Genomic DNA, 25308 nt, shown 5'->3' on the forward strand with positions numbered 1-25308 from the left:
GCTGCTCAGCCCGTCTGCTTCCAGACGTTATTTCCAGTTAAAACATTGTCCTCAGAAAATAAGAAATTAATATGTGTACAGTACAAAGACAAATACGTGTGTATATGTGGGCTGTGCTCTGTGCAAGGTATATGTGTGTAAAGCAATAAACATATGTTTACTGGCATGGTATCCAACATCAGCCCAGGCAAGACAGAGACAGCACAGACGTTGTTTAGCACCTGGGCCACGAGCAGAGAGCAGAATGGCTTCCTGAAGCTACCCTGCTCTCCATGGAGACTCTTGCAAATCCAGTTTATATAGAGCTAATTAGGGATTGAAATAGCCTCCCTTTGCTTTGGGAGGCTGGCAAGAAACTTTAACATCCACCGCAGGACCACATACTGCATTCACCAGACTTACTGTCATGGACCAAAACCTTCTTCATCCCTGGAAAATCCATGGCTCAATGCAGCTGCTCACACAGTTCACTGAGGAGCACCAGCAGCTGCTATCCCAAACCAGAGGCTGAAACAGTCCTGGCAGTGGGGCAGCCCTATGTCCTAGGTACCAAAGGTACGTGGTTGCATCTCCCTGTGTGCTCTGCATACAGCAGCACAACGATGGTGGCTCAGGTTATGTCCAAAGCAAGCAGCAGAGAGTATTGCCATCTTCCAGAAGCTTTGATTTAACATCATACACCTAAAAGGACACCTGTGCCTGTTATGTTGTATCTGCAAATCCCACAGCAACTTCCCTTAGGTGACATGAAGTACTTCTAGCAAAGGCCCCAGACAGCTGCTGTCTCTGACTTGGGGATGCCATTTCACCACAAACTGAATATACAGATTACAGGATCATCTGGACAGCCATAAGTGAAGCAAGATCCATCCCATCCGTACTGCAAAGAAGGCTGTAGTTTGCCACAAGCTAACAGGCAAAATCAATCAAGCTGTCCAACTTCCCCTCCCAGATCACACTCTGGTCTCTTCCAAAGGCTCCAAAATGAGCTTGGGTTCAAAATATTAGTGTGTGAGACAGATTAATACTTGTAACAGGCTTGTATTTAAGCTATAACACAGATATCCCCAGCCGTGTCCTCGAACCCAGCTGTGTCACCGGGTAATACGAAGGTTGCATGATAAATAGGAACAGCAGATGAAGGCAAGCACAGCATCAGCGCTGGTCACTGGTGTAGTCCTACCTCTGGCAGGGTCCTGCCTTCACAGATCAAACTGCCCTCATGTTGAGCTGCCCAAATTAAGGTTTTGTACAGTCGTAGCTGAACTTTGTGTCATTATGTTTCTACATGCTAAGTGCCAGAGATACCTGGGCAGCTGCTTTTAATGCCTTGATGGACAAGCCACCTTAGATAATTAAGGGACATCATATACCCTTTTCCATTGCCAGAGGTTATATGCATTGCACCTGCAAGCCTTTCCAGGGTCTAGCTGAGTCTGAGGCCACCCGTCTTCCTTAGATAATAGAGCCATTTCATTCACAATTGCCAAACCAAGCCCATGTCCCTTCCACTCGCAAACAACATAAATCCTTAGAGAAAGCAACAGAGTAAGGCTGTGCTCCATGTAACTCTAACTGACCAGCTGCAAACTTGGCTTGGAAGTTAGAAGCCAAGTTAGAAGGAAGAAGAAGAACCATCAGAGGACTGTAGTTCTGCATCTGCCTACCAGTAGGGACAGTGGAGACACAAAACCTAACTGCTTTTAAAATTAGGTTTGATAATTTTATGAACAGGATGACACAATTGGTTGCTGCTAGAACTGGGCACTGGGCTCAACCTGGAAGATCCCTTTCAGTCCCATGGGGAGAGATGAATACGCTCTTCTCTGCTGCATAGTAATCAACTCCTTTAAATGTCAAGGATGCTTATCTCCTGGTGGCTAGATGTGTTTTTAATCCTAGCTCTCTTTGCACTGACTGTAATTCAGATTGGCAGTAAGACAAATAATTTCCCTGGTTTGATCTGTCAATCAAGAGCAGGAAATGCAGGCGATGTATAGGCTGAGGTCATACTTCACCCACCTGGACTTGTGTGTTACATCAACATTCGTCCCCACCTGCCTTCACCTCTGTACCCACCTTATTCTCTCCCATACACGCTCATCCTTCTTGTCTCTGGCAGAAAGAGATCATCCACTTAAAGAGGGTTAGAGAAATTCTCCCTTCTGCCCATATACCTCCTGGCAATCTGGCAAGACCTCCCTCTGCTTACTTGTTCCCAGCTCTTGTACCATAGGGAGCAGCTGGGATTCAATGGGGGAATGATTGTGGTGAGCCAGGGCTTGGAAATCCCACTGCCTTTGCGCAGAGTGGTCACTGGGAGTCAACGTGATTTTGAGTCATGCCTCAGAGACACGGTCTCCATAGACCCTTGTGACTCGGCTCAGTACTTGGTTAGTCCTGAGCACAGGGTTTTGGAGCACTGATTCTTACGGAAGAGCAAGTTCTGCCCAAGGGTCCATCTCACTCCTCAGCTGAGTTTCCAGGAGTTTGTCCATACACAAATGCAGCTCTTTTTTTTCATTGCTGGCTAAGTTAGCTCAATACGCGCTGCATTTGTTACCAGATTCAGGCACACACTTGAACTGTTATTACTCTGTATGAGCTGACACTTTTTACTTCATGGTACCAATAAAACTAAAATTTTACTGAAAGTTATGGAGAGTTTTGCCATGACACAGTTTCAGGTATTCATCATGCACTGTTCAATGCATTTCTACTAGACCAGTTAAAAAAAGTATTGGATTTTTTATAAGTGCAATAGTCTTAAAAAAAAAAAAAAAAAAGTAAAGGGAAGAAGCAATAAGAATCAGTGAGATAATTCTTCCATCCTCAGAAAACAGCAGAGAAGTGATTATCTGCCATTGTCTTGTACAAATTCTGCACACATCATGCTTGGTCTCAATTCAATAAAATTCAGAAGATGCCAATTCCCAGAGTAAAGCTCTGGATTATGTAGGGGCAAGGGGAAATGCTGAAGAACCATTTTTATAAACCAGGGATTGTTAAGAATTTCTGGTTAAGTCAGAGTAGTATCTGCCATATGTGAGATCATTTCCAAAGACAAAGGCAAGAGAGCAACTTTTTCAAAACCCATAAAACCACATGATTTAAGAAATGCTTGGGCTTTTAGCCACCTTGTTACTTGACCACATCCACCCTAGGCACTGCTAAGTCACTGCCTAACTTTGTGGGTACCCCTGTTTGACCATTAGACTTTCTAAACCATTGGAGCTCAAACATCTAAAAGCTAAGAGACTACTCCAGCTGAAGCATAGTGATTGAATTATTTAAATACCCATTTAATTCAACACAGTCCATTCTGAGTTTTAAAGTCTACAAGGGAGGGCACCCTTTTGAAATGTGAAGACTGAGGCTCATGCCCCCCTGTAATGTCTTCTAGACATCATCAGTGCGGTGTCCATTGCATCCTTCAGGCTGTGAGATGGAGTCATTCCTCAATCCCTCCCTACTTGCAGGATGTCGGATAGGATATGGGACATGTGGGAGTTGATCTGGTCTTGTGAAAGGATGTCTTCAGACAGGTGAGGATCCAGGCCCAGAGTGCTGTTGGAGCCCTTATGTAGGTCTACGTCATCAAATGCTGTTTCCACTTTCCACCTGGTTTCCACTTTTGTTTCCATATTAGTTTATGTCAATGGTACTGGGAAGTTCAGCTTTGTCCCAAAATACTGACCTCAGTATAACAGACACTGTGTGCAAAATCCCCACACTGAACAGCATCCACGACTAATGTACATTTAATCTCAATACACCCATCTCCTTAAATGTTGAGTAAAATTTTAAAAAGCCCTACTTCGTCAACAGCAGTGGAATTACAGTCACAGGCATCTATAGATTACCTCTCCAGCCACGTCTATAGTAACACAAGCCAAAAGTAGCTGGAAGTTTGCACTTAATTTCTCCAGATGAAGAATGTCAATTTAATTGAACCCAGATGATACCAATAGGGAGAAATCCTCTCTGCTACAGTAGAGACCATTGAAAGCTGCATACCCCAGCAGAGACAGTCTGCAGGAGATAAGGAATTCTTTTTGCTTGAACATGACCTATTTTCTTCCCTACTGTGATGAAATCCATGGCCAACCAACAGAGATGCAAGGAAATTTCCCTACAGCATAACAGGACTTGACAATCAAAAAAGTAACATAAACAATGAGTTTCTGACTCCTGGAGGTACCAGGATTGCTAAATGTGATGTCTGTCTCCTTACCTTCATGGCAGTGCTGAATTACAGTGGAGGAAGGACACGCAGGGCATAGATAAGTGAAAATATTCAGGCACTGCAGCTATCCCAGTTCTGATCCCAGATACTTTCTGCCCAACAGAGCTGCCCAACTTAATTTTCTGGCACAACTCAGCAGTAGGATTAAATACTGGAGAACATCTGCTGGATTGTGTGAAGAGGAAATGCTCCTTTGGCAGGTCATAGAGATCCATAAAACAATAAAAGCAAAAAGAAAATCAAAACAGGGTTGTTTTTTTTCCAGAATTAAGAAAGCATGATACAATACATTGGGAAGATGCACCTTCCCTGTTCCCCCTTGCTGTGGATTAGGTATCTGTTTACAAAAATATCAGAGTTACCAGTAGCATTTTTTTCTTGTGGCAAGTTTTTAACATCTGAAGTCTTTTCCTATCCCTTGTAGTGTTCCACACCGTTGGTTAAGTTCTCTCCTCATTTGTCACTAAGGGCATGATCCTCTCATTGTCCAGATCTCTCCAAGAGGACACTTGGCCATGGTTGCCAGGACAGATTTCTTCCAACTCGTTCCGTGAAACAACAGGGTTCTCAAGATCTTGATGAAAAATGGAAACATTAATATTATGTCTGAGGTGCAACATTTTCCACATGCTTCTTCAAGGCTACCAGTATCCTTGACTGGAAAGACACTGCCGGTTGACCTGGGGGCTGGGTTGTCTCCTCGATGCAGCCTCCAAAACAAAGAGCTTAAAGAATTCAATATATTGTCCAATTGCGCCAATTTCACAGAGTTGGAAAGATAAATGACTCAGAAAGATCGTGGTCTTACATATTCCTTGACTTGAGGAACATGTTGATGGACAAAAGTAAAGTTAGGGTGTACTGGGTTAGTATATGGCTTGTATAAACTTTAAAGGACTTCTTTTACAACAGAATTTTGCAAGACCCCCCCAAAGCCAAAAAGAGGACAAGACTTGATAGACACCAATCAATATATTACAGTCACTGCCATTATGGGGGACACTCCTCTAGGTATAATTAAGAGACAGTTGGGTTTGGGGTTAGGACTAATGATTATAATATAGCGTATAGAAAGAGCTACATGGTACAAATAGGCAGCAGAAGATGTAGAATCAGTTTAGCAGACACTTTTTTTTTAATTGTATGGCTATATACCAAGTTAGGTTTTGAGACTGGGGACTCAGAGCAAAATTAATCTACAGTTGTTCATGTTGCTGCATGCATGAGGATGAGCCCAGAGAGTTAAGGACAGGACAAATATTAGTAGCAGTGAAGGTCTTGTTTAATCTTGTTGCATGGGTATGGGAAAGTGTATCAGATAGAAATGTTTCAACTACAGACCGCTAGGCCAGCAAAGATAGGTAAAAAGATTAGTATTATTGACACCCAGTACCTTTTTTACTTTATTTATGTATTTTTAAAGTACCATAGAGTAGTTTAACAGTTACATGTTAGTGCACAGTTCCAGAGTCCAAAGCCTCTCACACAAGAATGGGTCAAGAGCATTTTAATGATTTAAAACTCTAAAGCATCTACAGTTGTTATTGAGGTATCTTTGCAGGGCCACAGAACATAATGAGAGAAAAAGTGTGGGGTCTTACACCTTATGTTGCTTTCCAATGAAGAGCTGGCAGTTTCTAAATCATAGTGTCACAGTTAGGATTAGGCTTCTTGAACCTAAACATACAGGCAGATCATTCTTGTTACACCCTGAAGAGTCTAGAAAAGTGCGGTGAGGACTTGTTGTAGTGTTGTAAGTCCTTGTATTAAGATGTAAAGTGGTGTCTGGCCCCATGAGTGCACTTATATTTCAGATTAGAACTGAGGCAAGTAATCCAGATCCTGAAGACACAGGTAGCCACTTCTTGCTTCGTCATGCAGAAGCCAGAAAAAACTGGCAGGGAGAATGGTATGAGTGAGCCTCTGGAAGTCTCCAGATACTTTTATTTTGGCATACTAAAGCAATGAATGAGCTGGTACGGGTCAAGACAACTATTAGGTGGTACTGAAGAAACTATGAAGATACTACATTGCCTTTAGTAATATAAATCAGTTTCTGAGAAAAGGTTTTGTTCATTGCCTGGGTGCCAGGGTGCAGAATGTTTATGCCTTAAAATGTAGTGAGGAAACAACTAACACCAAATCTGGCTCTCTGAGCTCACCTGCGAATCAATTCTGTGCACACCTGCCTGCAATGAGGGGTGTGCCCAAAGCCTCCCACAGCTTAAGTGTGGGGGAAGAAGAGACCTTCTCAGATGAGCATGGAGGAAGCAAACAGCTTGGTGGGGTGTGAGCTGGCTGCAAGGGTGCTTTGCTGCACATAGGCATGTTCTAGGGCAGAACTTGGGTGGGTAAGCAATTGTATATAACCAGCACTTATGAATGCAATGGGGAATCTCGCTTGGGGTTTGCGCCTTTGTATGCCACAGATTGACATCTAGGTAATTTTAAACTACAGTTTAGGATCAGTGTTATGGAATGTAAAACTCTATAAATTAACTTTTGCTGCATTCTGCAGAGTCTAGAAAATAACTAACATACTAAGTATTATACATAATTCATAGCCTTGTTTCATTTTTGATGTGATGGCAGGTCCCTGGGCAACCTACAAGTTTGTATGAAGGACAAAGAACCAAAAACATCTTGAAGAACAAACTATATTTGTTAAGCATTGAGGAAGATGGAAAGGATGGGAATAAAACTGAAGCAGAGGGCCTCTGAGCATCTTATATTGCTTTTTGTTGCGTGAGCCACTTATTTATGACTTAGAGGTAGGATCAGGTGTTATTCTAGAAAAAAATACATCTAGACAAAGTACATTTACTGCATCTTTCAGATCCCAGATCACTGTGGAGAAAAGTGGTACTGCTCCATGCTGTATAATGTGAGGTTTCTGACTCAGAAGGCTTGCCAGGTAGGGGGATGTTAAATTTAGGTTGAGTGTTTGAGAAGCTAGGGAATCTACACACCCTACTATAACAGTATCACGCGTGACCCAGACAGATATGGCAAAGACTAGTATTAGTAGGGTTTTAGCCCTGTGTTGGCTTTGAATACAGCCAACAGACAGGCTGGATTTAAGTTTCAGTTCCAGGACCTAATGTGTTTCTCAGCATTGTTATTGGGATGTATTGCAGACAAAAGAGTACAGGACAATTCTGTTGCTGGTGATGCTGAAGGTCCTGTGTTGCATACTGTTGGGAGATCTACTATGTGAGCCAGAGAACATTTCAGGTTAAGGTTCAGGTTATGGTTAGTGTTAGATAACCTAAAGCAGCCAGGCAAGTTTGTCTGGTTGCACCCTACAGGGCACAGCAACACAGAACAGGACCAGTGTTAGTACAGTTTTACAGTTACCCCAGGGGTAGTGGGGGATTCGGTTATGGTTAGCAGACAGACAGTTTATTTTTGCAGCACCTTGAAAAGTCTGGAAAATTGGGGATAGGACTGATTTTAGGGGGGTTTCTAGGGTTTGTTTTGCGAGTTAGAAAAATAAATGACCAGGCTATATATCATGTCAGGTGTTTCAGGTGCTGCAACTGTGTGCACTTAAAGACTCTATTTTTGTGGTGTTCTCAAGGCCCACACTATAAGACAATACTGCAAATTTATGAGGTGAAGGCCTTACGCTACCTCTGAACATCTGAAATACTGACTGGGTATATAGAGCCAAGAAAAGGGTTAGAGCTAGCCCTATCACTACTGTGACTTTCTTCAGAGATGAAAAAGGATGAAGAATTACCTTCTGTGGTGTCCCAGTCTATGAACTACTGTTCTTCTACATTTCATGTTAAGATTATGATTTAGAGTTACAGTTAGGACCTAAAGCAAGCAAGTGGATTATTTCCACCGTATGGGTCTATGTCTAGGAAGTTGGGGACTTTATAAGAAAGGACTTGTGAAACTCAAATTTGAAGTTGTATCTTACATTTTCGGGTAGCACTTTGTCCTGTGAGAAAATCTCATTTTAAGGTTAGAGTTAGGGTTAGAGAAAGTAAACAGCTGTGATGACCCAAGGATGAGTGTTAGTGGGCTAGAGGGAGGGGTGCGTTTGGCTCCCTAATGACCTACCAGATTGAGGGGACCTTTTGTGGTGGGATTATTGTAGCTGAAAGTGTTAGAATGCACCCTGCAAACACTAAGGGAGAAGCAGCTAATAGTTGAGTTGAAGGGCTTAGGCTGACTCTGTTTCTGAACTCCTGTGTAGGTGCACTTCAGGCTAGGGTTAGGGTTACAGAGCCAAAATTGCCAGACAGGTTATTTTTTTGCATCCTGCAGGTGGAAGGGCATCATAGGGAAGAGTAGTGTATGTGAGGTCCAGGAGCTTATTCACGACTTCAAGTAGTATTTGGCTTCCTAGAGACATTTCACCTTGAGAGCATATTGTAATTTTCATAACAAAATGCCTTACGCTGAGGTAGAGGAGTGTTAGAGTTGCATTTTAAGAAACTACAGGAGGAAGAAAGTCTGGCCTTGCTGTGCCTTCTTCATTCTAGGAAGATGGAGACAGGATCTAGATAACCAAAAAGCTGCCTGTCCTATACAGTAAATAACAATACAAAGACCAGAGCTCTTGTTCCCATCAGAATTTTCTGTGCTCTGCAGTACTGAAGACCAATAAATTTTCTGGCTGCATCTGATTCTGTAAAACCACTCTGTTCCCTCCAGCATTACCCCAAATTGCCACCTAAACCCAGCCTGAAAGGCACTTCAGCAGGAGTTATTTCAGACTGAAAGTAAGCTTCTCAATCCTTCTATCAGCAGCCTCCACCCTTACTGTCTGTAACAAGGTGGCGCATCAAGACCTGGACCCCAAAGGCAGGTGGATGATGAGCAGAACCTTCCTTGAAACCATCACAGAAGGGCTCAGGGCTGCCAAACACCTCTTATCACCTCATCCTTTTGAGGTCTGCATGCACAGCAAGAAAATGTGTTTCGCTGCCTTCCAGCTCCTCATCCCTGCTCCCAGCCAGAAGTCCCAGCCTGGGAAGTACAAGGAATCTCTATGTACATAGAGACATGAGGGACAGCCTTCAGCCTGTCACCAGGTTTTCACCCTCTGCCTGGCCCCTACACCACCCCACAGGGAAGGCATTTGGGTCTGACAACCAATCCCTATCCATAAGCTCAGAAATAACAAAAACACCATACCTACCTGAGGTCATGATAAAAGGATCTTGCTCCTCAAATATGACTCCTCTCCATAAAACCCTCCTAGCTCTGCAGAAGATATCAAGAATATTTTCTTTCACTTTTCCAACTCAAACCTTAAACCTGACATTAACTTATTATTGCCTCATTCCTGATGGGACCTTTTCTTGGAATACGACAGACACTGGGTCATGCACCATGATGTAATTCCTTCAGCCTCCAGAGCAGAACTCTTCTTTCTCAAAGTCTTGTTGCTGTGAAGCAACTTAGGAAAAATGTCTCTAAATGCATTGGGATCTGCACCCCACAACCAAGGCAGTTACATAGACAAGACCATGCCCTGCTTTACCTGCGTGTCTCTAACTTCTGTCCTTTCCTGCTGCAAGGACAGCCCCTCTGGCTGCTTTAGGTTTCCTACCTAGCTCTAACCATCACCCTGACAGCAATAAATATACTCCAAGACAGACCCAGCCTCAAGCCCATAAACAATGTCTTTCTTACTCTCTGTGCCCTGCATAAAAACACTGTCTAGATGCTTTGTATCCCCATATCCTATCTGTAATCCCATCCCTAACATCATAACTTCCCAGGGGGCCATAAGCTACATTAAGAGCCTTGATCTCCTTTAGTACGAATCCTCTCTGTATTCTTCTGGTCTGTGCAGGATACAGCTAATATTACTTGTTTGGGTGCCTCATTTTCTTTAACTCTAGCCTGAAATGTATCATGAAATGCAATTATATAGCAGGACACAACAACCTTCAGCCCCCATAGTTTATTGCCTAGGCTTTATGGGATGCTTCAGTAAAAATGTCTTTAAATGCATTAACTTCTGCAATGAGAAATCTACCTCTAAAATGATATGTAGCCCATGGGGCCATCCCATTCCTGAAATCAGTGCAGTCAGAGAAGCAAAAGCAGCCAGACAAGTTATTCTTGTCACAACCTGTGGAGCCCAGAAAGGCAGGATAAGAGCTGTGTTTAGTGGGGCACTGGCAGTCATGCCAGGATTTGCAGAAGTGGCTGGTCCTCTGAGTACATTTGAGGTTAAAGCTGTCTAGCAGTCCAGGGCCTAAAACATTTTAGGACATCGTTACTGCAGCATCCTGCAGTGGCTGGAACAGGGAGGTGGGATGTAAGGGGAGACTGCAGCACATCAAGCAGAGGGTGTCTTGCTGATGAGCTGCTACCCAGGTACATTTCAGGTTGGGGCTAGGGTTAGGGTTAGGGGTTTCAAAATCTAAAACAGGCAGGCACATTAGTCTTGCTATATCAGGCAGAGCACAGAAAGTCAGTGAGCAGGCTCTTGTTGGCAGGCTAGGTCCTTGTCTAGCACTTTCAGGTATTAGCCTAGTGATCCAGAATCTACTGTATTTCAAGTCATGATTATTGTAATACTTCCCAGGGCCTATAAAGTACCATATAATTCTGCTGCTAGGAGAGCTGGAGGCCTCTCTTAGCCCCTGACAAAGTGACCTGGTGCCTTGTTCCATAGCCAGCTAGGGCAGGGATAGAGGTTGTCTTTATGGTTAGGGATTTTGCTGAGGACACTGAAGTGTCCTGAATTAACAGGAGTCAAAATTTAATGTCCTTTATTTTAGGGACTGTTTTCAGAGTATTTCATGATGGATCCAAGAGCCAAGGAATCTAAGGCATGCAGGAACCTTTTAATTGCTGAATGCCCCAGGGACATGAGAGCTAGGAAGAGACCATGATGGGGCGGAGGGCGGGCATCAAGGCAGAATATTCTTTGTTATTGAAGGGCTTTGTTTCCTGGTTATAGTAGAGTTGAGGCTAGGGTTGGGGTTAGCGTGTGGGAGTCAGTTGCCTTAAAAAAACCCCTGCTTCTAATGGCTTCTGTCTCATAAGGGGTGTGCTCTGCAAATGCTGAATTTTGTCTGCTGCAAGTGTCTTCAGTGGTGTCCCTGATGGCCCTGAACAACGCATTGAGAGCAGCCATCCCCCTGCCACCCCTTTGGAGCTAGTGGGTGGGTGCTGGCCACCCCCTGAGCAGACCAACCACGGCAGCACCGGATGGTGGGACAGGTTATACATCTCCAGCCTTGGACACTTCAGGAAATAGATAGCAACAAGTGTCTCCTTACCACCATAACCTAGTGAAGCTATGGTTTTCTCCCCTCCTCCCATGCCTGCGGCTCTTGTGGTCCACCACAGGATGCCCCTCTGGCTTCTGCCTGGTGCGGGTGACTGCCTCTGTGGTCCTCTCACTGTGCATCTGCCTGTGGACTTGGTGATGTGTGTTAAACATCAATTTCTGATTCTTGCAGGTCAGCAGGTAACCCTCATAAGTAAATGAGCATCAAATTAAAGACAGGCATGTTTCAACAAGGGAATTCAATCTGATTCTGAAGGTGAAAGATCAAGTTTATTAACTAAGCCACCCACCTCCCCAGGAATATTACATGAATTAAAACCAGACTTCCTGGTGTTATATATGCAACAGCTGTCAACAGCATAAATTATGCCTGAAGAGGTTTTAGTTGTTCTGCTCAAAAATATGAAAACTTCTTCTTTTGATTTTAGGGTGTCATGCCAAAACCAGCACAAAGGCTTGCAAAGGTTTTTTTAAAAATTTATGGGGACAGTGTCCTGTTTTCTACTTACAGACTTGGGCAGTTGCAGTAAGCTATTCCTTAAGGGCACAAAGCAGATATCCAAAGACTTAGAATATTTGTCAATGAAAATACTTTTTTTGTTGTTTAAATGAGAAGCTCTCTTTAAACTGACCATTCAAAATGAGATAATGTGCTCCAGCTACAGAATCTCTGAAACTTACTACTAGGATAAAAAAATTATTTGAAAAGCAAGACTTGAATTACCAGTTCCTTTACAATCATTAAGGGCATTAGATCCAGATAGTTTATGGCACTTCTCAAACAAACACTAAGTGCTAAAAGTCGGACTGAACAGCTGGTCTCGAGTATAATCAGTGTTGAAAGTTACTGCAGGGGCTAGAAAGGCCCATAGTTCATTTGCAGCACAAAGAGGAATTACCATACCATTCGTGACAAAGTTTGAACTAATAAGAAAGAAATGACCTGCCCTCCTGTAGTCATACTGATTAGGCATCTTTTCACAGTACTTCCTTGAATGATGAGCATTATTGACTTAATTCAGTACAGGCTGGTGTAAATCAGGACTAATTCAATTTTAATCAATGGTGTTAGGCTAATACAAATAAGTTCTCCATTATATTTTCTGTGTGATCGAATTACTGCATGAGAGCTTCACCATGTAGTAATTTGCTCTAGCTTCCCCATCAGTGCTTAGAGTAAAAGGTCATAACAATAAATGTAAAGCCTCCCACCAGAATTAATCTGGTAAACTGCTTACTACAGCAAGGCTCATGTATACTTTGTACTCGGCATGGAGGAGAGGCCACAAGATGTGTTGAAAGTTTTCTGGACAAATAGCCAACCATCAACAGCAGCACCCCAGTTATTTCTGGAGGAATCTTGTCAAAAATAAAAACAGCAATCTACGTTTATTTATTTAAAAAGAAAATTACTGATCAACCCAACTGCAGCTGGGTGAACTGACGGTCCTTGAATGGGTGAATTTTACCTGTGGGCTTGTGAATTATCTGAAAACTACCCACTATTACTTGCAAAACTGTTCTTCTGTGAAAACATTACTCCACTCTAGAGTGATAAAAGCCCTCCTGAGCCGTAGAGACCATGTGAATGAGGGCATGTTAGAGACACAAATGCAATACCAGCCTGACATACCAGGTCTACTCTGGGCACGTGGGTGAAATAGCAGTCTGGAGCACCTGGCTCCTGCCTTCCTTACAGGCCACCCCCCCAGCCGCTCACTGCTGCCTACTCAGTGTCCACTTTGGCAGAAGTTTTAACATACGGAGTTCTTGTCTCTGATCTTTAATTTTGTTTTGGAAACAAGCCATACACAACAAACAAATATACTTGCAGCCTTACCCCTCGGTATAGAAGTATTTTGCTTGCAGGCAGATATTAAAAATGACCCTGAGCTCCCAGTTCACATCCTCATGGGGAACTTTCTGAAGTTTTGGTGATGCAGATTGAGTGACACCATGTGAGACAGCAGTGTGTAAGGGGTCTTCATCACACAGGCACATGCACATCTATGAGGGTTGGTAGCAGAGCTATTAGTTAAATACTAACGCAGAAGTGTGCACTTTTTGGACATGTCTGCAGGACTCCGTAAGAGCTTCAGACCCCCCATTCTGACTGGTGTGCACATACAAATATACAATGTGAATACACAAATGTCCTTTATCCAAACGAACTTAAGCAGTTTCCAGCAAGGCCATGGTTTTCTCCTTGCTGGGTGCAGAGGGAGAGCTGGCAGCACCAAAATCTGCAGCTCCCAGTGCCACAGCAGGAACAAAAGACAGGCACTGACTGGGGTTACGGGACATTTGCAGCGCTGCCTGAGATCTCCATCAAGTTGAACAAAAGGAAACTGTTGGGAAGCGCTGAGCCTGGCATCCCGGCGGAGCTGGCTGGGTTTGCCGGCATCACAGTGGGGCTCTGTCCCCACCCACACGTCACGGATTGGCACCACAGCATCCTCAAGAACATACTCACTTAATGAGAAATTCAGTGATTTATCTGATAAGGGAGCAATTATCTGAAGACAATATCATCATTTGTGGGTAGGAAGCCATCCTCCGTCACGCCAGGGATGTGACCAAACACAGTACATGTTTTACTTTGGACTAACCATTCCCTTTCATCTAGACTGTGGCTTCCTTTCACAACTGTAGCTGGCTTGCATAAAGCTACCTTTCATCTGATTTCCTAATAAATATGTTTTTAAATTCACATGGGGTCAGTGACTGGTGACTAGAATATTTTCTGCAGGAACGTGTCAGAGCAGATATATAATACTCCTACTACAACATACCTTGATAAAGAATGAACACTACAGGAGTGTATCACAGTGCATCTCAAACACTGCAAATTGGCTGTAAATGCCCTTCCCTCCTATATCAGCTCAACACCACTCTGCAGAAGTGAGTTGCAGGGAGATCCCAGACATAGGATTTCTCCCATAGCTGTGCTCATATCCTGTTTTCTCTTAAAGAATGTTTTTAAAGGTGCTTACTTCCTCCAGAGGAAAAGGGTAAAGCTCAAATTCCTATAAAAATCTGCTTCTATGCTCTTGAAAGCAGGAATAGTTTCTCCTGCTGGGAAAGCAGTAGCAGCTTTTGAGCCCATTCAGCTGTGTCTGCTGGGAACTCCAGCGTGTGCCTGACCGTAAACTCGTCTGTCCTCCTGCGAGCGGAGGCCCATCTTCACCTCCTGCTAGGTGGCTGTATGTGATCACAGTTCGTTACATCAGTGTCTGTAGGTGAGCAGACCTTGCAAGCCCTTGGGGTGCAGGGCAACATGCTTTAAATTGAACTTACTTTAAGTTCAGCATGCATTTAAGTGATTTGCGGGACTGAGATGGCTCAGTCCTGCAGAACTGGGTCACACCTAGTCATCACCCAGAAGCTGCACTTTTGGTCCTGTTATTACAATGAAGTAGTGGTTCTTCTTCATCTATTTTGAACCATACTACACATAATCCTTCTAGGACATAATCCAAATCCCATTGCATCCAATGCAGATGATTTAGTCTTTATCACAGAATACAACAACACACTGAGTAGGAAAATACATGGCTTTGAAGTAATCTTCAATAAATATATTTACTTTCTGCTACTTAAGAAAAATCCCTACCATCAGATCTTAATCTCTTCCCGCAGAAAACAAAGAACAGATTTTTCAGTGTTTTGCCTGTTTCCTAGCTGCTATTACCAATACACTGGCATCAGTTTAGAAGACGACTGTCTTACTAAGCATGACTATCCTTTTTAAAAAATAATTGCTAGGGGCAACTTAGAACAGGCTCAAAGAGGGTAGAGAGGGAGATGGGGAAAGAAGAGAATTGCTTTTGTTTTGATCCATTGCCCTCACAGTCCCTCAAATCCTCTTTGATTTATCTTCTTAGACTGCTTCCACCATCCTAAACAGCCAGAATTACAACGTGATTTTTCCTGTGTCAGCAGTAATAGTAAAACTAAATCACAGCTACCACTTTTATCTCTATTGCATTTTTTTTTTTTTTATTTCTATATGCTACAATGTACCTGTGATGCAAAGTCTAAGGCTATGGCAGAATAGTTGTCCAAAAGTGCCAGCAGAGAGTAACTCTGCTATTGCCTTTCCCCATGTGATTTTGTTCTGTTGGAACAATGAGATATCACAGTTTGGAGCTCCTCCTGCATCCAGTGTGGATAGTTTGGAAGGCACTTCAGCTCTTACTATGTATCAGCCTGGTGTTAAGTCTGAAATCGTATCATAGCTTAGGGGTAACACATTACAGAAATATTGTTCCTAACCCCAGACAGACAATCCAAACCTAGGAAATTGTGATTAAACATTGAAAAAATAGACTAAAAAGAAACTCAAAGGCACAGCGAGGGACCTAAATAACCTTTCTTAGAGTAATACTATGTGAGGACTGAACAGTTACGATTAGCTCTTTGTTCACAGCCTCTGAATTTTTGAGACATCTGATTTTTCTCTGAAGTCACTCAAGGACAAATACAAATGCTGCAAGCTTGTCAGGATGGATGCAGAACAGGAGAGAAATGAGGAGTAAAAATACTCCAAGTGTCTTCAGGAAGGATTAGAGCTATCCTGGAACAGTGCACACATGGGATTGCTCCATATAAGCAGTTTATAATCTTGTTCTCAGGAAGCTGCTGAGAGATATTAGCAGGCAGGAGGGGAACTACTTCATACTCAAGTGGCTGAATAACATTTTGCAGCTTGTACTGAGGCACAGTCCAGAGATGCAATTTATTCGTATCAGGACTGACAAGCCTTGGGGTTTCTTTCTCGCTACTGCATCTGTTATGCTTGTGGCAGAGACACTGAACATCAGCTCCCCGTATATTAGGAAATGTACAAATGCAAAAGTAGATAAGGTCCATGTGCCCGAGATCTTACAGCTTGGGGAAAGATTAGTTTAGAAAGGCAGATTTTTAAAACTAGTGAATATAGCATTTTCTTAAATGCAAAAACTCTTGTAGCTGTTGGAATCACCAGTGCTACAGGGACATTTTTCTTTCATGTCCTGAAGTCAGCAAAGGCAAAGCTAAAATGGGAAAACTGAAATGGGTCCCTTTCAGTGAAGATGTACACACACTTAATCACCTGTCCAAGTAGCTCCTAGGCAAAGAGCGGGATATTGCCAGACTGACTCCATTCCCTGCATGTCCCCCTCTTCCTCCAGTGCCATAGGTATGAGGGGAGATGTCCAAGACAGTGGCTCTATCACTGCTCACATTCTCTAAGGGAGAAGGAGTCTGCACAGGGCTGCACCAGAGCTTGGGAAAGACCTGACCGTGACCTTGGTGCAATCACAGCATGGGAAGAGCTCTGTCTTACACCATGAGCTTACATCGCTGTGATTGGGAAGGCAATCTAGTGCAGCTAAGATCTCTTTATACAAATTGAAAAATGGTTCTGTGCAAGATAGAGAGTTCTGTACTCTCATCAGACGTCCTTCCTCTATTTCATAGCTCTCCTACCAACCTCCCAGAAGCAAAGAAGCAGTTTATAGGACTGATGAAAATAATTGTTTTCCAGAACTTTTTGAACCACTGTTTGCATGGATTTTTCTAACTGTGTCCACACTTCAGTTTTTGCTGGCGTTACTACAAAAGGGGCTGGGAACAACAATATTTTAAAGAATAAAGGAGGCTTCAGTTGCAAAAGCATTTCCCACAGCTGCCCAGTTGGTACAGCATTGCCGCAGGCTGCAGTTAGGAGAGGGTTTTCCATAACAGTAAAGCTTGTTTGAGAAGCTCTCGCCCCCAGCGTGTTGTTTCTGTCCTTGTGCTGTATTTCAGCATCTTTTTGCTTGCACCAATACAACTGTTTGTCAAACCATACTATACTGCAAATCATGGAAACGATCTGAATTAAGAAACCTTCCAAGAAAAAGTTGTGGGCTTGAGGGCATTGTTTTTGTCTTTAACGGACCATTTCCCTGTCTGGTTGAGAAAGCCCTGCAAACAGTATAATGGCATGATGAAGGAGACAGGGAACTGCAGTGCGGGCAGGAAGAATGGCAGCGTGGGGCAGGGGTTTTTGTGAACAGCTTTGCTCTCAAACTGCATGTGTAACTGTAGTGTGAGGTCCCCAAGCACTGTGAACTGTGCTCTGCCCTGATATGGCCCTTCTGCTCATTCACCCTCCTCTCCTGCCATTTCCCCCACTTGCTGATGGCACCTGACTTCCACCCATTCCTTCAGCAGGTTTTATGATACTGAGGTTTTATGGTTTTATTTTCACCACTCCAGGTGTTCATGTAAAAGAGAAATGGAATTCATGCTTTGGCTTTTGTGTTATTTTTGTTTTCAAACTCATGTTCCCCAAAAGAACCTTAACTCTCCCAGGCCCTCAAGCACAGCTTAATCCCACCATAGATGATATCTATGTAATGGCCTGAAAAGGAACATCATAAGGATCCCAGTAAGAGCTTCTCCTCTGTCACATCAAATCACCCAATAAAACCATGCAGGCAGATTTGATAAGCTATTAAAAAAACCCACAACCCACCCCCCACAACCCCCTACACATTTTCAGACCTTTACATGCAGGATAAAGAAGCAACAGAATGCAAAATCAGTGTTATCTTTTTCCTCCACAGGTCTCCTTTAACACTGGTATCTTGTCAGTTAGATTAGTTATAAAAAAGAAATAGTAAGATGATACCGGCTGGATTGCAGGGTCAGGATAGTAAGATTCCACTGCTTATTCATGATGGGTTAGTCTGAAAGAGAAAAGACATCTCTCTGAATGGCACTCATGATAGTCTTGTGAGAATAAGAAACAGACAGAGTGGAGCCCATCTGGGATTTACCAGTTAGACTCTCTCAGGACAAAGACATTAAAATATTAACTTGAAAGACACCATTTGACTCTTGCAGAGACCGTATCACATGTACTAAGCTGGAGTTACATATAACGTTATGTCATTTTTATCAGCTACTTCACAATTGTGTATTTTGTTCCTGCATCTAAGGCATTAAAGTTCATTAATTTAATTTCATCTTATCAAGCAGCAGCCAAACAGATGCTCAGTGAAGATGAGGAGAAGAAAACAAAAAGCTTTTTCACTCTCAGGGCTCTGCTGTATGTCATGGGTGCTTATATGGGCTCACAAATCACTGGTGATAAAATGGATGCCTACTGCAAACCAAAGACATCAGCCCGGGAAGAGGGAGCCAGAAAGCCAACTGTGTGTGACAGTAGCCAGAATGACTGTTAAACCAGTTGTTTGCTGTCATATAAAATCTCCATACTGGAGTCATAACTTTTATTATTTATTCGTACTTGCAGAGTAGTGCTGCTACAGCAGCTGTGAAAGAGGACTATCATGTAGAAACACATGCAGGCGTGCTAGACACTCCGGGTTACAATCCAAGCATGCTCGCCTATTTCGACTTAACAGAGAACTGCAGCATTTTCCTACTCAAGCAGCAGCAATACCCTTCAAAAACAAGCTTGCCTCTTTGGTCTTTTATCAACAAACACTGAATGTGCTTTTCATGTTCATAGGAAACCAGATATTTCTCTTTCCAAAATGGTTTGTAAGAAGAATTCTTCCTGCCCTCATTTAACTGCCTGCAATCTGTGCAGTGGGAGTCTTAACACGGCAACCACAGTGGACTAGGTATTCCTTGATAATAATATTTTCAAGAAGGACAGTTAAATATTACAGTTAAACTATATCACCCTAAAATGAGATGGCTTTTAACAATTCAAGAGATCAAAAGCACCAGCACAGAGAAAAATAGGCAATTTTAATTCTAGGGATTAAATTCACATCAAAGGATGCTGTGCTTCCATTTCTTCATCATAGCCTAAAAAATTGAGGTAAATCCAGGCTATTCACTGCTCTAGATTTCAAACAGGATTTATTGATTTCCACAAACTTGGGGCATTAATGTATAACATAGTGCACCAAAGGTGCACCACAAGACTATTTATTCTCTGGTTCTGTCCTTCTATGTGCATGAGCATGGAAGTTTCCAATAAAGTTCAATTTTACTTTATTACCAGGACAGGCCAAATGTCCATCGTGCTCCTATTTCAGGTCTTTGACCATGGCAAGGAGCAGATGCCTCTGGGAAGATTACAACAGGGCAAGTATACACCAGTTCTTCCACTGGAAAGGAATCATAAGAAACTTCTTAAGCCAGAGGCTAACCTTATTTAAAGGCTACTCACAAGCTATGAAATCATTAATCTTGGTTAAAGGGAAGGAAAATGTAAATTTATCTGGCTTTTGGAAAAGTGTAAAACCCACCCACATCTCAGCTTTGTTGGGATTCTCCTATAATTAGGAATAAATGCTGGGGTCTCTACAGTTTGTATCTCCCAGAACACACCAGAACTAACCCATTGTGGGTACTGCTCAACAAGAAATGCCTTGACACATCCTGGGATTTTGGAAGGCAGGCCTGCTCATCTTCAGAAATGTAATCAGTATTAGAAAGAGCTAAGCTGGTCCAATGCCCTGTGCCTTGGCAAGGCACGAACACAGCTAGATGGCTGCTGGCACCAGCCTAGTGCAGCCAAATGCAGCTGGGGAATCTCGGCTGAACTGCGGCTGAACTGCAGTTAGTTCTCACATCAAAGGCTTTGTTGATAATATTCAATAAATACTTATAGGGAACAATTTTATTAATGCTTTTTTCACCACCACCACCCCCCTCCATTTTTGCAGATCTGACAGCAAGTATTTTGCTTCACCCATAACGCCAATGCCCAGCAGACCCAAAGAAACCAACCAATGCTGCGTGGGTCTCTGGCCTCACTTCTCCCATGGATGCAGGAGCTGTGCCATAGCAGGTCAGACATGGGCTGGGCATCAGGAGACCAGGATCTTTGAGCAGCTCAGCATTGACTCATTGTGTCCTCAGGAAGCCACTCATTCTCCCTTTGCATCACTGTTTCCAACTGGTAAAGTGGAGATAATATTGTTTATCCATCTTGATAAAGTGGTCTGACTGATGAAGGTGGAAAAACAGTCATAAACTGTCATGCTGAAGATGCCAAATGGAGGGAAAATACAGAGATAAACCAGATGTTATTGATGTTCTGACTGCTCTTGGAAAGATTTCATAGAGTGATATGATCAGATATGACAATGGATGAAAAAGAAATAAAACAGAAGCTAGTAAAATATTAGGGGTGACAACAACATAAAGAAACAACAACCAGCCTGTAGGAAAACAAAGTTGCTGGTTTGCCGATGGCTGCAAAATTGGCCAGCAAAATGCCCAAGGAAATGTTGAGTAGATGAAAACTCGTTTGCCTTGAGTGCCTACAGTTCATAGATTTTAATTTAGCAGCATTCACAAGAAGTCATTCTTGGTTTATTCTCCCATCAATTTATTTGAACCAGTATGTCTTTAAAGTCAACCAAATGTAATAAAAGGATATTTTCCAGCATATATTGTTGCAACAAAGAAGAGAACAGTGGAACACATTTTTCCCAAACCATTTACTCGTCTCCAGGGAGATATAATTTCCCTTCAAACTGAACTACATTTCAGTTCATAGGACATTTTTATTAGCCATTTTGTACTAAGTAATTGACTCTTTTGGAAGCAGTTCCCTCATTGTCGCAGGATCAATTAGTCAAGGAAATATCGTAAGGTAAAGTGAGAAAGTGACAAGATACACATCTGCTCCCGCTGGGCACTTTGAATAAAATCCTTCTTTTACTCAACCACTTCGCTGATACGACTTCATATCACCCTACCTAAATGAGCAACAATTCATTTCTTCATCTGGAATTATGGAAAACCTCACTATGTAGAAAATCACCAAGAACATTCCCATCCTTAGTAGGTACAAGCATGGTGTAAAGCAGGAGGAGATTGCTGTATACTGTGTTAAGTGGATCTCTTCCGAAAGCAGGTGCAGTAATTCACACTGGGCCATGGAAGGGACAAATGATGACTTCAACATAAAGCTGCAGCTCAAGGATGCTTGTATCTTACAGGTTTTGGGGACAACACAGTAAATACCTGCTTCCCTTGAGTGGCTGATGCTGTACTCTGGACCATCACATCTGCTGCTGATGCAGAGAAAAATGGTGGAAGATGAAGGTATGGCAGACTGAGCTCTCGAGAAGAAAACCAGTGAACAAACAGAAGGTGGAGCCTCTGGACCCACCGTCTATGTACACTGAGTCTGCTTTGTGTAACTGCAACTGCACAAAACCACCACACACCAGGGATTTGCACACAGAGTGATGTATGTACACCATGCGCTTTGGGCTGGATGTAGTTTCCTTTTCATGCTCTGTTTTGAAAGAACTTACTATACTGGACAGTTATGGAGCGTAGGAAAGTTTGCAGTTTAATGACTAGTTGGCCATTGCCGCTTGCTTTTATATTCATTCCTCTTTTGTCAAGGAAAGATCGATAGCACATGCTCGGCACAAAACTAATGTAATCAACGCCATGTTTTGAAAGATTAAACTGCCAGTTTGTTGGGAAGTATCAGAAAAAGTCATCTGAAAGCCTGAATATACTCTTGGGCAGCAGGGTGTATAAACTGTATATTACAAAGGCCAGAAAGAAGAGGATATGAAACCTTCATCATTACAGAGTGGACTGAATCACCAATATTTGGGTGATATGATATGACACAACATATGACCCTTACCAACCGAAATCTGATTAGCAACTTCAAGTACAGTAGCTTTTTAGAGCTGTATTCAAACAATAAGGAAGAATTAAAGATCCAGGCAAAGTTTCACAAAGCAAATAATTTCCTTTTAATTGAAACCGTAAGGGAATAATTTTGGATGCAGTGAATGCTCTGGAGCTCTTTGCTTCATTTGAACAGAAGTGATTTTAAGCATATTATTACATGACTATATTGTACTACATCCCTCACTTGAAAAAAAAGGAGGCATGGAAAAGCAGCAGAAAAACACATTTTCTTCATCCCTCCCATTCTGCATGTGGCATTACCAGCAAGCTTTTGGCATGGCAGCATATATTAATACTACATCTATATGGGAATCATATACCACATTTTTATGTTGTAGTCTTAGCCAATGTTTCCTTCTTGTAAAACATCCAAGGTTTCTGGTAGAAGCTTTATTACAAAAGATGCATTGTTTCCACTCAGCTATGTACTAAGAATAATCAGGCAAAATTGTAATATTAACCCTAATGGAAACAAGACATCCCTTATTATTTGCTGTTGATGAAACTTTGTGATTTGAAGAGACTCCGAAAAAACTATGATTAGCTTCAGAAAGGTAGAGAAAATTATATTAATTTCTGTGTCTTCATTTCGCAAGCTGCCTGGGCTTAAATAGATCCTTAATAGAGGCAGAAACACACTTTCAGTATTTCTACAAATCTTTGTCCCTTGGTCCCCTGCGCAGGGGAAGGGATGAGGGCTGGGGAGTGGGGCAAGGCAAGTGCTGCGGTGGCGTTTTGCCAGCTGGGAACATGGTAACTGATGGGCTGCAAAGTACACACTGATCACATGAGACTTTTGTTGTTTCCAGTTGCTAAATGTCATGAAAATAAGCTTAAACACTTTAAATAGTTTCCGCACGTCACTTCACCATTGCTGTGGTTACCTCAGGTATGTTCTGTGATTACAGATTAAATGTTCTGGTCAGTTTTAAGTAGAAGAGCAGACAGCAGGGCTCGATCAAAAAATAAAGTGGAAGTACTGGTGTACATGTGCAGCTGAATCGCAGGGGTTTTTTTGACTGAACCGGTAGTATCATGGCGTTAAAGGGCTCCTCACACGAGTACGGACAGGAAAGCAATGTGAACAGGGAAAATGTGCAACTAGTACCTCTGCAGAGATGCCCAGTGGGAAATGCACACAGTGCAAGTGCTGCAGCCTGGGCAGGTCAAAGTGTGCACATGGAAAGCAGAACCACTTCTGTGCTGGTGGTACCAAACTGGGAGGAGCGGCTGGTAGCCCAGAGGCTGCGCTGCCATTCAGCGAGACCCGGGCAGGCCAGAGAGCTGGGCAGAGAGGAACCTCCTGAAGCTCAACAAGGGCAGGTGTAGGGTCCTGCACGTGGGGAGCAGTAACCCCACGCACCAGCGCAGGCTGGGGCTGACCTGCTGGAAGGCAGCTCTGCGGGGAAGGGCCTGGCAGCCCTGTTGGACACCAAGGTGCCCGTCAGCCAGCAGTGTGCCCGTGGGGCCGAGAAGGCCAGTGGTACCCTGGGGGGCATTAGGGGCAACGTGGCCAGCAGGTCGAGGGAGGTGACCCCCCCTCTGCTGTGCCCTGGTGAGGCCGCATCTGGAGTGCTGTGTCCGGTTCTGGGCTCCCCAGTTCAAGAGAGACGGGGAACTGCTGGAGAGGGTCCAGCCGACGGCTGCAAAGATGATGAGGGGACTGGAACGTGTCCCTGATGAGGAAAGGCTGAGAGAGCTGGGCCGGTTCAGCCTGGAGAAGAGAAGACCGAGAGGGGATCTCACCGATATCATACAAGATACATACAAGTTTTTCAATGGGTCGCAATGATGGTGTGAAGCTATCAGGAACAAATAATGTCTTTTGAGTACACAGAAATTTTCGTAAGCATAAAGTTTAGCAAATATTTAAGCAATATGCTTTGCTAGTGAATTTAATCTTTTTCTCCATTTTGCAGTATATCTTGCACAACTGCTGCACACCATGTAATAATAACAACCCCTGTTCAGATAGTGCCTATGGCACCCATAACACTACATGAAAATCATACGAATTATCTGGATTGTGCTAGACTGTAACGGATTAAACAGATTATTCATTACCATAGTATACATACTTATTAATGTTTTATTCTGATGTTGCCTTTCCTATAGAAAGGGGGTTTTAACAGAGTGATTTTAGAATGAAAAGTACACATGAGTGATAGCTGAGTTATGTACTAGAGAACTGTTGTTAACTGTGACTTTTGGATAAAATATTTTGAGAACAGATTTTTAGGTGCTGCAGTGGCAGAAAAAGATGAGTTCAAAACTCTGGCTCGGGAAGTGTGTAATTTTCTAGGCTTAATGCAACCCACTCTGGTTCTGGAGACCTTCACATAGTCCCCTCAAAACCGGCAGGAAAGGTGGTGGTGAGGGAGATGCCTTCCCATCCCCAGCCCAGTGCAGCAGCAGTTGCTCTAGGAAGCAGCCTTTGAAGACATTTCCTTTGCGGGGAGGGAGATTATGTTGAAACCTCCCTGCACATAGTGTGAGTGTTCACCAAGGACAGAACATAATTGCTGGCAAATCCCATGAGCGCTGCCCAAAGGGAGAGTTATTAAAAAGCCCAGCCTAATATCCCATACAGTCTGTACAAATAACAACACGACAATAAACTCAAGGCACCTCTGAGACAGGGGTCCCAGAATGGTCAAACCAAGATGCTGGTTCCTTTGGGCTGCTAATGTGAGGCAGTAAGTAGCATTACATCAATTCTTGTTACTTTTCAGGCTGCAAAACCACTGAAACACCCCTAAAGATGGACATCACCACCTGCTTATTCTAACTTGGCTAGTAAATTGGCTGAGACATCCTTTGCCTGGGTGGGGGGCAGGCATGTTTCAGCAGGAAAGCCCTTTGGACCCTACCATGGCTTTCACCTGCACCCCGCTGTGCACAGACCAGGGCTGTCGGGGAGGGAGAAGTGGGGCAGGCAGGACTAAGCAGGCAAAGATGAACAATGTCTTAACAAGAACAAAAGCAATTTCAAATCCCACCAGTTTGTCAGATTACTTAAGATATTTGACTGCATGTCAAAAAATGTTTCAATGAATTGTTTTGCCACCCAGATCTTATTTCTAGGCCCTCTTTTGAAAATAATAATAAAAAAAAA

At 43.0% G+C, this 25308-nt stretch overlaps 1 long non-coding RNA gene across 1 annotated transcript in view; it reads left to right on the forward strand.

Moving 5' to 3' along the window:
- The window catches only part of LOC308063274, a 52703-nt gene that overhangs the window by 1394 nt on the left and 26001 nt on the right, over window positions 1-25308 (forward strand). Inside the window, exon 2 of the long non-coding RNA XR_013927908.1 lies at window positions 1-25308. This exon is cut by the window's right edge and continues 24138 nt beyond it. This is a non-coding gene — a long non-coding RNA (uncharacterized lncRNA).

Source organism: Falco punctatus (assembly GCF_963210335.1).
Source record: "Falco punctatus genome assembly, chromosome: 4".
NCBI classification, from domain to species: Eukaryota; Metazoa; Chordata; class Aves; order Falconiformes; family Falconidae; genus Falco; species Falco punctatus.